Below are 14,892 nucleotides of genomic sequence, written 5' to 3'. Positions count from 1 at the left end.
GGAAACTCCTCGTCAGGGTCAATTTAATGTGGCCTATGACCCCAAGAGGTCCTCAATACACGGAAGTTTGGATTAGCATGTGGAAGTTGGGGCAGGATCGTAGGTTGTGGAAGTGTTTCATTGCAGGAAGTTTAACAGTAGACCCTCAGGTGATGATGAAGAATTAAAAAGAACAAGGGTGTGTGTGTGTGGAAAAAGATTGAATGCTTTCTGGAGTGGTGGAGAGGTGTGTGTGTGCGGGGGCATTGTGCCAAGAAAGAGTGAGTAAGAGCGGAGACCTCCCCGCTAGAAGGAGGAATTTCTCACAGAACAAGTGAGAGAAGAGAGTTGTACATATGAACAGGCTGAGGAATTCAGCGGCTAGAGACACGGTTTGTGGATTTGGGACGAAATCAAAAGTGGCTGAAAGCAGGTTTAGAGAGGGATGGATATTGTGCAATCAGCAGAAGGGAATACTCAGAAAAAATCCACCTAAAACTTGGTTCTGCAGTCTATTGGGCCACTCAGTGAATTGTAAAAAGTGTGACCCAGATAATACAACATTACCCTTATTGAAGTATTGAACTATTATACTGACACCATATACTGCATGCGCACTACTGTTTTCTTCAGCTTTATGGCCTTTTGCCAAGACTTAGAGATAGAAACAAGGGGAATACGCACACACTTCTGGGATGACTGAACATATAAAGATAGAGAGGGAGTAGAGCACTGGCAGCCAGAGGATTTGATTAGAGATAAATTGTGGGCCCTGACAAAGTTTGACGGGCTGTACACTTTACAAAGAACTTTCCCTGACTTAGACTGGTACGAAGCCTTGAGGAAGATTTGGCGGCCCAAGTTGTTGAGTCCTATATTGAGAGCACTAGTGGACGCTCCTGAGCCCAGCAGTGTAGCCATCCCAATATTTGATTTCATCAGTGACCCATATAAGGAGGACAACGAACCCCTGGCAGAGTTATTCCAGCCCAGACCAAGCCAGTACAACTATTGTTCGGGATTGACAGCAACTGTGACAGTAGAACCACGACTCGTACATTGGGAAAGAGGCTTTGCAACGTCAGTGCTGATTGATAAGATCAATGCGCTCGGTGAGAAGATAAGAAAGAATCCAGTAAGGCCGAGCTTGACAGTGAAACGAATCAGCGTCGCACTGACGTGGTCAGAAGGCAACAGGAATCCAGGAGAGAGAAGTAGCGCATACAGGGCACAGCAGGGGTGCATCATGAGTGAAGGGAGAAGACAGCCTACACCAGTTGACATTATAATAGCGCAACACAAACCTGACGAGAAGTATGTCAGGAAGTGTATGAGAAAATGGCATGACAGGACTCAGGGGACATGGCAGTGGCCGGTGGAAGGAACATTTGATGAAAAGGCCTGCTCAGAAGTGAGAGAAATGCTGAGACACTGGAAACCAAGCAAAGATGATGATAAATCCAGAGGAAAGAAGTATAGGCGATTAGAGATTCTGGAATGGTTCATGAGAGAAGGGAAGAAGGTCAGAGAAGTGGAAGAAGCGGTGAAACGAGCGATAAAAAAGGAAGAAGAGCGGAGTAGAGAGGAGAAAGAAATAGAAAGACCACCGCCGATCTACTGTCCACCACCTAACTACAACGAGCCAATGGTGGGCAGGGAACAAGTGGGAGTGTATCCAACCTTAACGGACTGCTATGCTGACTGGACAGGATGGGAAGACGTGGAGATATCAGTAGAAAACCCAATTAAAGGAAAAATTAGAAGGAGCAAAGAGACAGGGGGCAATCACAGTGAAAATGAGGAAGAAGGGGAGGCAGATACTGCAAAGAGCAAAGAAAGAGAGTGAAGAGTATTTGCGAAAGGGAAAAGAATTCACACACTCAACACCAGTGGGGGACAGTGCTGAGAGATATACCTCAACGTGTGTGAGTGGGCCTACAGCGCCCCCTACGCTCCTGGGAGAATGGGAACAAGATGAACCAATGAGTGAGAAACAAGGTGTATATAATCAATCCCGAACAGAAAAGACAACAGGGCCACCGGAAAAACAACCATGTGCTGAATACTGGCAAGAAGATCCAGAGAGACAGGTTAGAGGAGTACTGTACATAGAGCCAAGGGAAGATGCAATAAAGAGACAGAGGGACACCAGAGAGCAGAAAGTGAGGGATAGTGTCCGTAACTTCGCGCAGCAGCTGGAAGACTTAGAAGAGCGCTTACAAAATTCAGTTACAGCGTTGGAGGAGCAGCTGGAACGGGAGCGCACGCGACCAAGAACCTTAAGGGACAAGAAGTCATTAAAAGCACCGTAGAGATATGGGTTTGATGACGAGGAGGAGGTTCAAATGAATCCCCTGGTGACAAAAGGAAGAGACGTGCAATATGTTCCATGGACATTTATGGATATGGTAGGATTAAGCTCACAGCTACCGGAGATGTGTAATGGAGGACAGAGGTGGATCACAAAGTTTGAAGAAAAGACAGCAGGACATACCTTGTCGATAGGAGATGTGAAAGCCATATTAGCCCAAACAATAGGGAAAGCAAAGACAGCTGAAATACTGGATGAAGCTGGACTAAAAGGAGCAATGGACCTACCAGGCTGGGATGCTGTAGCACTGGGGACATGGAGAAATAGGTTGTGGAATGAAATAAGGAAAACCTACCCCACGAAAATGGACCCAGGGCAACTGGAACACATGATTCTGAAGGAAGAAGAAAATGTAGTAAAATTCATTCATGATTATCAGAATAAATGGAAGGAAGAGATGGGTGGAACATGGGATGAGACGGACACAAGTAAGGGACTGATTAAATTAATGCTAAAGAAATGTCTACCAGAACAAGTCCAAACCTCGTTGGATGAGGTGGTCGGTCTAAACTCCATGCCTTGGGATACATACAAAGCACATGTGATACATTATGTGGAACAATACAGAAAGAAACAAAAGGACGAGAAAACAGCCTCAGAGGCCCTACTGACACAGCTATATAAAACACAGCTTGGTGAGTTGACAAGAGCTAGACAGAAAGAAAAGGATAGAGAAAAAGCAGGAAAAATACAAGCTGCAGTGGTTATCCCAGCAGGCCAAGAACTTGTACAGAATAACCAAATGCTGCCGCAACAAGGACAAACGCCACAGCAACCGCAAATGATGCCACAACCGCAGGTGGCAGCACCAAACTCACAGCATCCACGAAACAGCCAGGTGTACCCAATGGCCCAACCCATCAATGTCCACATTGGCGGTGCTCAAAGAAGATTTAGAGGACGCCCAATGAGAGGTCGTTGGCAAGGGAGAAGGCAGCCGTGGGAACGATTTGGATCACCACCGCAAGAATATGCGCCGCAGAGCCCTGGAGGGCCCCAAGGACTGAGTTACGCACAGGCACCCCCCAACCCTCAGTACCAGCAGCCTCAACAACCACTAGAGTGCTGGGGCTGTGGAGGGAGTGGACACATGAGAAAAGACTGCCCACATATGTATCAGCCCCAGATAGGCCCGGGACTGGGTCCCACACCAAATTGGAGTTGAAACAGCCCTGAGAAGCCAGAGGGGGAGAATATGCAGTATGCCACTACACTGCATCCGCAACAGGAACCAACTGTCATGGTAACACTCAATAATGAGCGTCCTTTTCCATTCATGATCGACACAGGTGCCACATATTCATGCATAGGGCGCGAAGGCTCGAATCTCCCTCTCGCTCGGAAGACCATCAAAACAACAGGCTTCTCAGGGATCTCACAGATCTTACATTTCACAGAGCCTCAGATACTAACATTAGAAGACACCACTATTGTGGCACCGCTTTTGTACTCACCCTCTACACCAGTCAATTTATTGGGGCGAGATCTTTTGTGTAAGTTTAAGGCCAGAATTCAGTGCAGTCCTACAGGCCTCTGGGTGACATTCCCAGACAGAACCACAGCAGAACAATATCTCATGGCTGGGACGCAGGCAGACACAGAGTGTAGCACAGTGTATTGGCTACAGAATGACAATCCCACATTATCAGAGTTGCAGGCCAGCTACTTACAGTGGAAGCCATGGATACAGGCTATGTGGCCGGATTACACCGAACCTAAGAGCTTGTTGCACTGTACTATGTGTTTTGACCCTGACAGTACCAATGAAGAATATGCAACACTATGGTCAGACATGTTGGAAGGAAAACTGTTTGACGTGGTGACAACAGACATCTTCGTGGGCCCTCAAGGGGTGGCAGCGGCAGTTCAGATACCCAATAACTTAAAGAGCTGGTACCAGATTACAAACTCAATACCACACATCACACTGATGGTAGCAGGAGGCTACGAATCGAAAGACCTGGGGCCAATGCTCAAGGAAACTAGCCAGGTGCTGGAATGGAAGCCAACCATCAATCAGTACATGCACACCTCACTGGATGGAAAATTTATGCGCATTTCTCAAAAGGGCACAGACACTTTAAGAGCCACACAAACTTTGATAGAAAAGGTCACCTACCTATCGGTTACCACTTTCAGACGACAAAGACATCGCACCAGATAAACAATCGGATACAGAAACTGAAGAGCTGTTAGCCACAATCCCAAGTGTGCTCTGGACTCAGCACTCAACAGACGTAGGGCTCATTAAGTCAGCAGGACAGGTTTTGATAAAACTTAAACCTAATGTCAGGTACCCGTATCAGAAACAATATCCACTAACACCACAGGCTCAGGCAGGGATAGGACCCACACTCGAAGGGTTATTGGAGGCAGGGGTTCTAATACCAACCCATAGCCACTGCAACACTCCAATATTCCCAGTTAGAAAACCTAACTCAGATAAGTGGCGAATTGTGCATGATTTACGTGCTATTAACCATATAGTTGAGGCAGAGGCGCCCATAGTCCCAGATCCACATACGTTACTCTCCAACATCCCAGGCAATACTAAGTGGTACACGGTCATTGATTTGTGTTCAGCATTTTTCAGTATTCCACTGCATCCAGATTCACAACATTTGTTTGCGTTCACGTATAATGGCCAACAGTACACATTCACGAGATTGCCCCAGGGCTATTGTGAAAGCCCATCAATTTTTAATCGAATTGTGGCTAGGGATCTAGCTTCATTGGATATTGATAGTCTTCTCCTGACATATGTTGATGACATCTTGATTTGTAGCCCAACCAAAGAACAGTGCCAGGCAGACTCCCTAAAAGTATTGAGACTCTTGGCAGAAAACGGACACAAGGTGAGCAAGGAAAAGTTACAGTTCTGCAAACAGGAAGTGGAGTATCTAGGAAGAGTTTTGCATGGCACTAGTCGTAAGCTGTTGCCTACGCATCTAGAGGCAGTCCGTAAAGCCCCGAAACCGCAAACGGTTGGACAGATGTTGTCTTTCATGGGTATGGTTGGTTATAGCAGACAGTGGATAGTGGATTTTGCATTGAAGGTAGCTCCACTTCGTGCATTGATAAAAGCAGCTGATCAGAAGAAAGCTGCATTGGTTTGGACAACGGAGGCCGTTGCAGCTTTCGAAATGCTAAAAGAGGATCTTTGTACAGCACCAGCGCTAGCGAGTCCTGATTACAGTAAGCCATTCTTCCTGTATGTATCAGAAAAACAAGGCTTCGCTAATGCCGTGTTAACTCAGCAACAGGGGCCAGGCAAGCAGCCTGTTGCTTACTTTAGCTGCAGGTTAGACAACATTGAGAGTGGGATGCCGCCGTGTTATCGTGGATTAGCAGCAGCAGCCTTTGCGTATCAAAAGGAGTCAACCATTACAATGGGCCATCCTACTATACTGTACACTACACATGCGTTACACGCCCTGCTTACCAGTCCGACATTTGTTATAACTCATGCGCGGAAGACGGGTTACCATGTAATTCTCTCCTCACCAGAACTGACTATTCAAAGATGCCAGACAGTTAATCCAGCTGATAGAATGATGACCCCATTGGATGGTGAACCGCACGATTGTCAGCAAGTTTCAGCCACATACTCTAAAGCGCGTCAAGACCTTGAAAATCAACCTTTGCCACATTCGGATGTAACCTTTTTTGTTGATGGCTCGTGCTTTAGAGGCCCAGACGGGAACTTGGCGGGTTACGCCATAGTAGCGCCCAGTAATGATTTGACTAGCTTTGTTACCGTTCAGTCTACGGTTGTTTCTCAACCATGTTCTGCACAATTGGCTGAGTTAAAAGCACTCGCCGCAGCTTGTAAGCTAGCTGCAGGGAAATCTTGTACTATTTTCACGGATTCTCAGTATGCTTATGGTGTGTCATTACTTCGGCCCTACATGGGCCCAGAGAGGGTTAGTGAGAGCAGATGGCTCTCCTGTGACGCATGGAATGGCCATAACTGATTTGTTGCATGCTATTACTCTGCCAGCTAAACTAGCCATCGTCAAATGTTCAGCGCACAAAACAGATGATTTCTTTTGTTACCAGCGGAAACATTGCAGCAGATGAGGCAGCAAAATCAGCAGCTTTAGGACATACCAACATTATGCTTGTGACGGACTCTGAAGGCGATGACTACCCAGAAACGGACTTAACCTCCTTAGCTGCAGCGCAAAATTCGGCCTCAGTGTATGAGATATCTAAGTGGATAAAAAGGGGGGCGGTTAAGAATGCACAAACCGGCGTATGGCGTGGTCCTCAGGGACATTTTGTGGCTCCTCTCTCAGTTCTCACATTGTTGATTAATGATGCGCATGGCTTGAGCCATTGCGCAAGGGGGGAAGTGATCAAATGGATTCAAAGAGCATGGTGGTCTCCGTATTTAGCTCAGATGGTTGATCACAGGTTAGCATATTGTGAAATATGCGCAGAATACAACAACAGGAAAAGTTTTACTGCCCCAATAGGCCACATACCAGAGCCAGACGGAACATTCAGGCATCTGATCATTGACTTCATGGACATGGCTGAGGTGAAGGAGAAGAAAAGGTATGTTTTGGTGGTGGAGGATAGGTTTAGTAGATGGGTGGAGGCGCACCCAATAGCTAAAGCAGATGCAGATTCAGTGGCTAAATTTTTGTGTCACGAGGTGATTCCAAGGTTTGGTATTCCTGATAAGATCAGCTCAGATAGTGGTACTCACTTTGTGAACAATGTGATTCGAAGAGTGTTCCAGTATTTAAGAATACGACACAGATTGGGCTGTGTCTATCATCCACAGTCGCAGGGAATGGTGGAAAGAGCCAATGGAACACTAAAAGTGAAGCTGGCAAAAATTTGTGAAGCTGGAAAAATGAATTGGGTGCAGGCTTTGCCACTAGCACTGATGAGCATGAGAATGCAAACTAACCGAATGACGCATCTAACCCCGCATGAAATGCTTACTGGACGACCTATGCCTGTGCCTTATCTACGAGGGCCCTATAAGGGCCCTTCGCTGGAGCAGCTTGAAAGTGAGCTTGGCAACTATGTGAAGCACCTAACTGAAATACACCGAGCTATATTCCAACAGGTGAAAGGTGCTACGGAGGGAAGGACGAGCGAAATTGACGAGGAGCTGAGGACTGTGAAACCAGGAGACTGGGTGTATGTCAAGGTCTTCAAGAGAAGATGGAACGAGCCCAGACGAGTTGGACCACTAAAAGTTGTCTTAGCTACTCCGACAGCCGTAAAGGTCGAAGGTAAGACTGCTTGGTTTCATCTAAATCACTGTTGCAGAGCACCAGATCCAGGGGCTGGAGCGAGACGTGAAAGAGCGCAGGAGCAGGATCCACTGATAAGGGAATTTGAGACGCGAAGGCGTGATCCAGCTGTTCCCACCTCACAACCCCCTTCAGTACAAGCACCCCACCCGCAGAGCCAGGAGTATCAACCGTGGGAGAGTCCAGCAGAACAAGAAGAAGACGACCCAAGGGAAGGGCCTTCACAACAAGATGTGGGAGATACAGGACCTGCCTATCTATCAGCCTGACCTATCTAATGGGACTAGGCCGCTGGCTGATGTATTCTGGTATTGTGGATATAGTGTTGCTAGGCAGACCCTGCCACCCGGATGGGGAGGATGCTGTGCAACAGTGGTGCTGACAGGAAAACTAACTGTGCTGCAAGAAAAAGAGATTGATGCGTCAGGTCGACGAATTAAGCGCGACTTGGGACGATTTGACAGGAGCAATGGGGTTTATGTGGATTGGAGAGGGGTTCCGGTGGGAGTCCCTGATGAACATGCTGCCATCGGTCGAGCAGGAGCACTGATCTTTTTCTTGCCATGGGCACAGATTGGTAAAAACGTGAGATGGATTAACTACATTTGGTACAATCAACAAAGGTTCATGAACTACACAATCCAAGCATTGGATTTGATTCAAGAACAACTACATGCAACATCTACCATGGCCTTACAGAACAGGCTTATCCTGGACACCATGAGAGCCCCGGAAGAAGGAGTGTGCACTATGTTTGGAGACCAATGTTGTACTTACATTCCAATGCACACTGGTCCAGAGGGTAACCTGAGTAAAATATTGAGGCAGATGAAAGATCTTAGAGATGAGCACGTAGAAAACACATATAAACCGACAAATGATTGGCTGTCACGGTTGTTCTCCTCAAATTGGAGAGCCGTCATACTTAGGATAGGAACAGTTGTAGGTGTGGTACTTGCAGTTCTGTTGTGTTGTGTAGTTCCACTACTGCGTTCCATGATTACACAGATGACGCACACATTGTTTGGCCAATATGTTCAGATGACACATGAGATCGAGCCTCCATTTAAACCCAGCAATGGCAGTGATGAATTGGACTTAATAAAGATGATTGCATAATGGAGTTGGATTGGAGGCATATATGGAGGTATTTATGGGGTAGGTTGTTGAAAAACGATTTGGGGGAGTGGGAGCCAAATTTAGGATTGCTAGAGTACCCTTTTATAGACAGACGTACATCAGTAAGGGAGATTTACGCAGACAGGATGTATATTACAGAGATACAAACATTTGCATACACTCCGAGACAGACAGCGCAGTTACCTATTGTGGTAGAACATGCACATTATAGTGTAGAGCGGTTACTTAATCTTGCGTACAGAAGGAAGAGAAGGTTCGGAATATGGATAGGCGTACCTCTTAGAAAGAGGGTAGAGGTCATTACAGTCAAGTTAGGAGAAGATGTATTGTGGACCAATGTTCCTAGACGAATGATGGAGCTGCTGAGATCCTTGCCCTTCCAATCATCGGGCGGGGGCTAAGTGATGTGCTAGTAACCTCTCCTTAGTCCCCCAACGGCCCCTCTACGTAGCGCAAAGTCACATGGGCAGAAGAACAACAGGGGACGTCATAAAAAGGATGTGGGTTATGTTATGTCGGCGTGTCGTATTATATTGTGTTTTAAGTCACTAATGTTTATGCATGCAACACTATCATTTACGTGTGTTTTAAAATACTACTGATGGAAAAGCGTAATCAGCCTCTTATATGAATCTATCCTTATGCCGAGTGTCAAATGTGTCGGAATCACTGGAGAAGTCTTATAATGACTACTGAATGATTGAATGTTACTCATTTATGCATCTTAATGACAACTGCTGATTTATGGTTAAAGGGAACATAATAATAATAATAATAATAATTCAGGCTTATTGGTCATGTGGGAACGAGTGGTAGACATTACTGAATGTGTTATAAACATAGAGTTAGTTGATACTTAATGTTTGCACACTTGAAGCTCTCTGCAGGTACAGTGGCTGGGTAGGTAAGGTGATGAGATCTCCAGAGTGACTGAGGACAGAGTGACTGAGGTTCCAATTTGGCTCATGGCACAGATCCCAATAATGCCCTACTGAAGAATCAAGAGAAGACAGACCATCAACACAAAAGCCACACCAGAGTCAGAGGTGTTGGGCAAGGGGAAAGCTGCTACCCGAAAAAACAGGGGGCAGCCGGTGACCAGAGAAGAAGGCCGGTTAGCCAAAGACGGGTAAGATCTCACTGGGTGGGACAACCTAAGGCAGGCACGGTCGTGCTGCTGGTCACCGGGCGTGGAACAGAAACAACGTGGATTGCGTGTAACCAGGGGAATACCTGGTGGGTAGGGTTGGGATCCAGGTAGGTATGAAATTGATTGGCGGATGTGAGAGAATGAGTGAGGTGAGTGATAGCAAGACTGAAAAGAACTACATGCAGTGGTACCTGCACAGAGCTTGGAGTACTTATTACATTCCTTGACGAGTATATAATCCAAATGCAATTGTTTACTAGCACAATGATAGTAGTAAATCACTGAAAACGAATCATATGAGTATGTAATCCTTATGCTGATTTATGTACGTATATAAGGCATGTATGCATAGCGCCTGAACAAGTTGAGTGTGTTGTGACTTGAGTCACAAAAGGGGGGAATGTGGGAGATAATTTTGTAAATGAGGATATGTGTATGAGGTGTGTGTTTGATGTAGTGTGAAATAATCAGGGGACAGCAGGAGTGAGTTCTCAGGTAAGGTTTATTTGTTAGGTCGTTTGAGCTTGAGAACAATATAAGGTTTAACACGGCATGTTGGCCTGTCACGGGCCTTGCACACAGGCTGTAAGGGCTTTGGAGAACAAATAGTTGTATCAATGATGTCAGTCTGGCAGGCTTTCTCTGCGGTATCAGGCTTTCCAAACTTGGACCAATCAATGGCAGAGACGCACCCTAGATTATTATGGTCAATATTTGCTCCACTGGTACCTTGAGCGGCAGTGATCTCATCATGAAGTAAACGCAGCGCGTGCTGGATGGCAATGGTGGTACCAGGAGAAATATCTAGAGTACATACGTAGAAGGCAGCGGATAAATCAGAAAAGCCGTGAAGTGTAGAGTGTAATAAAAGAAAGGGTGTTGGCCCCTGAAGGACTGAGAACTTACCCATGCTGTCTCCTGAAGAAGAATGAGGTGTTGGCGAGAGTGAGGCCGAAGACAATCCCACTGGTGGGGGCGGAAACGCCCAATTTTTAATATAATGATATAGGGAAGCTTAATTATAATAGTATTCGAAAGGTTGTAAATTCAAAGATAATGGTGTAAAAAAGAATCTAAAAGGTCCAAAAAAGAAAGATGGGTGGGATTGTCTAGGCAAAGAACCAGTGACGTGTTGCATTGGGAAGATAAGGGAAATGTATATAAAGGCTGTAGTTGGAGTTCCCCGGGGAGAGGTTGTTGGGACGTTCATGCGTGAGCATCTCAATTCTTGTGTCAGCGCTGATTACAAAATAAAATCTCTTATCTGCATTCATCTAGTCTGCTTGATTGGCTTATTTAATTTTGAGGCCTTACTAACTATGAGTCTCACTTAGACTGAGCTGTCGGGTCGGTGTGGAGCTGGAGTCAGATTTTAGTAGTGAGTACAGTAGAATTTTTATTCCACAGGTGGCACAAACTTTGTGGTATGTATCAAACGGTTGGCACTGTAGTGGTGCATGTAAGATTGGTTTGGTTGCAGTGCATGCTGTGGGTGTTCTCCTCTTCTTTTTCCTCTTACAGATGGTGCATGTGAGCAGGCCCAACCCTTCCTGGAGTCTTGAGGAGAGTTTTGTTTTTATTCTAATGGTTTTTACTATTTACAGACAGATGTTTTAAGTTCTGTTTTAAGTCTGAGGGTCTGTGCTAAGACAATTTTCTATACTTGAGTTTGATCTCTTTGTATCATAGTATTGTGACTTGGGGAGGTTCCTCCTGCCTTTATTAGGAGGTGGCGTAGTCAACTTAGATATCCGATACCACATTATGAAGACTAAAGTCTTATTCAGTATTTTCCCCAGTATATTGACAATAAATTTTGGGAAATTTGGCAGCATTTACAAATGAAAGTAGAGGAGTGTGTCTAAATACTACTCCACAAGAAATTCAGATGATCTTTGGCATTTCAGTCCATATGGCCTGCCTAGGCTTTACCAGAATTAAAGTGTTTTGGACCAAAAACCAAAAGTAAAAAATGTCACAGGATAGATTTTTTAAGGTAAGTAACTCACTCAAAATTGTCAATGACCTGGCAATAAGAGAGGAAAAAAACAAGACTGCGGAGACTGCGAGCCATTCCAAAGCTGGGACGTCTGCCTTTACATGCACATAAATGTAATATGGAGTTGGCCCGCACTTTGCAGCTATAACAGCTTCAACTCTTCTGGGAAGGCTTTCCACACGGTTAAGGAGTGTGTTTATGGGAATGTTCAAAACACCTGAATTCAATAGTAGGGGTGTCCCAAAACTTTTGGCAATACAGTGTTTCATTTTAAAGATTAATATCACTCTACAGCTACAATCTGTTCATTTTTATTTGAGTTGGCTGTCTTTTCTAACTTAAATGGTCCTCTGGTCCACTACAGTGGATGTGCTGTGCTTAATAGTATAAAGTTATTTTAACCTAAAAAAAAGTTAGGAAATCAGACAAAACAAAAAAACTGACACTTTTTTCCTTGGGCCAATAAGAATATTTCAAAATATGCTTTAAATGCTGTTTTAATTATCCTTTATATATATTGTTTTGAACTGTTGTGTGTTCTGAGATTCTTCTCTGCTCTATTCTTTAATGTTATATCCTTATAATAATTACTTAACCTGCTTAAAATTGTAAAGTTGGCTTCCTTGCTGATAAAATCCACTAAATATGTTGGTGATACACAGCGGATGTGTGTAAAAGATTTATTTATTCATAAGAGAAGAAACACACAAACGCATACAAAGAGGAAGAAACACGCGCACACACGTACAAAGAGGAAGAAACACGCGCACACACGTACAAAGAGGAAGAAACACGCACACACACACGTACAAAGAGGAAGAAACACGCGCACACACGTACAAAGAGGAAGAAACACGCGCACACACACGTACAAAGAGGAAGAAACGCGCGCACACACGTACAAAGAGGAAGAAACAAAGGGCACACACGTACAAAGTGGAAGAAACACGCGCGCACACACGTACAAAGAGGAAGAAACGCGCGCACACACGTACAAAGAGGAAGAAACGCGCGCACACACGTACAAAGAGGAAGAAACAAAGGGCACACACGTACAAAGTGGAAGAAACACGCGCGCACACACGTACAAAGAGGAAGAAACGCGCACACACACACGTACAAAGAGGAAGAAACGCGCACACACACACGTACAAAGAGGAAGAAACGCGCGCACACACGTACAAAGAGGAAGAAACGCGCGCACACACGTACAAAGAGGAAGAAACGCGCGCACACACACGTACAAAGAGGAAGTAACACACACACACGTACAAAGAGGAAGAAACACACACACGTACAAAGAGGAAGAAACACGCACACACATTCAAAGAGGAAGAAACACGCACACACATTCAAAGAGGAAGAAACACGCACATACATTCAAAGAGGAAGAAACACGCACACACGTACAAAGAGGAAGAAACACGCGCACACACACGTACAAAGAGGAAGAAACACGCACACACACATACAAAGAGGAAGAAACACGCACACACATTCAAAGAGGAAGAAACACACGCACACACGTACAAAGAGGAAGAAACACGCGCACACACACGTACAAAGAGGAAGAAACGCGCACACACACACGTACAAAGAGGAAGAAACGCGCGCGCACACACGTACAAAGAGGAAGAAACGCGCGCGCACACACGTACAAAGAGGAAGAAACGCGCACACACACACGTACAAAGAGGAAGAAACACGCACACACATTCAAAGAGGAAGAAACGCGCGCACACACGTACAAAGAGGAAGAAACGCGCGCACACACGTACAAAGAGGAAGAAACGCGCGCACACACATAGAAAGAGGAAGAAACGCGCGCACACACACGTACAAAGAGGAAGTAACACGCGCACGCACACGTACAAAGAGGAAGTAACACACGCACACGTACAAAGAGGAAGTAACACACACACACGTACAAAGAGGAAGAAACGCGCACACACACACGTACAAAGAGGAAGAAACGCGCACACACACACGTACAAAGAGGAAGAAACACGCACACACATTCAAAGAGGAAGAAACGCGCGCACACACGTACAAAGAGGAAGAAACGCGCGCACACACGTACAAAGAGGAAGAAACGCGCGCACACACATAGAAAGAGGAAGAAACGCGCGCACACACACGTACAAAGAGGAAGTAACACGCGCACGCACACGTACAAAGAGGAAGAAACACACGCACACGTACAAAGAGGAAGTAACACACACACACGTACAAAGAGGAAGAAACACACACACGTACAAAGAGGAAGAAACACGCACACACATTCAAAGAGGAAGAAACACGCACACACGTACAAAGAGGAAGAAACACGCACACACACGTACAAAGAGGAAGAAACACGCACACACGTACAAAGAGGAAGAAACACGCACACACATTCAAAGAGGAATAAACACACGCACACACGTACAAAGAGGAAGAAACACGCACACACACGTACAAAGAGGAAGAAACACGCACACACGTACAAAGAGGAAGAAACGCACACACGTACAAAGAGGAAGAAACACGCACACACGTACAAAGAGGAAGAAACGCACACACATTCAAAGAGGAAGAAACACACACACACGTACAAAGAGGAAGAAACACGCACACACACGTACAAAGAGGAAGAAACACGCACACACACGTACAAAGAGGAAGAAACGCACACACACGTACAAAGAGGAAGAAACACGCACACACACACGTACAAAGAGGAAGAAACACGCACACACGTACAAAGAGGAAGAAACACGCACACACACGTACAAAGAGGAAGAAATGCACACACGTACAAAGAGGAAGAAACGCACACACACGTACAAAGAGGAAGAAACGCACACACACGTACAAAGAGGAAGAAACGCACACACACGTACAAAGAGGAAGAAACACGCACACACACGTACAAAGAGGAAGAAACACACGCACACGTACAAAGAGGAAGAAACGCACACACACGTACAAAGAGGAAGAA

The sequence above is a fragment of the Hemibagrus wyckioides genome, linkage group LG21 (genome assembly GCF_019097595.1).
Source record: "Hemibagrus wyckioides isolate EC202008001 linkage group LG21, SWU_Hwy_1.0, whole genome shotgun sequence".
Classification (NCBI taxonomy): Eukaryota; Metazoa; Chordata; class Actinopteri; order Siluriformes; family Bagridae; genus Hemibagrus; species Hemibagrus wyckioides.
The sequence above is the reverse complement of the archived record's forward strand: the minus strand, read 5'-3'. Positions refer to the sequence as shown.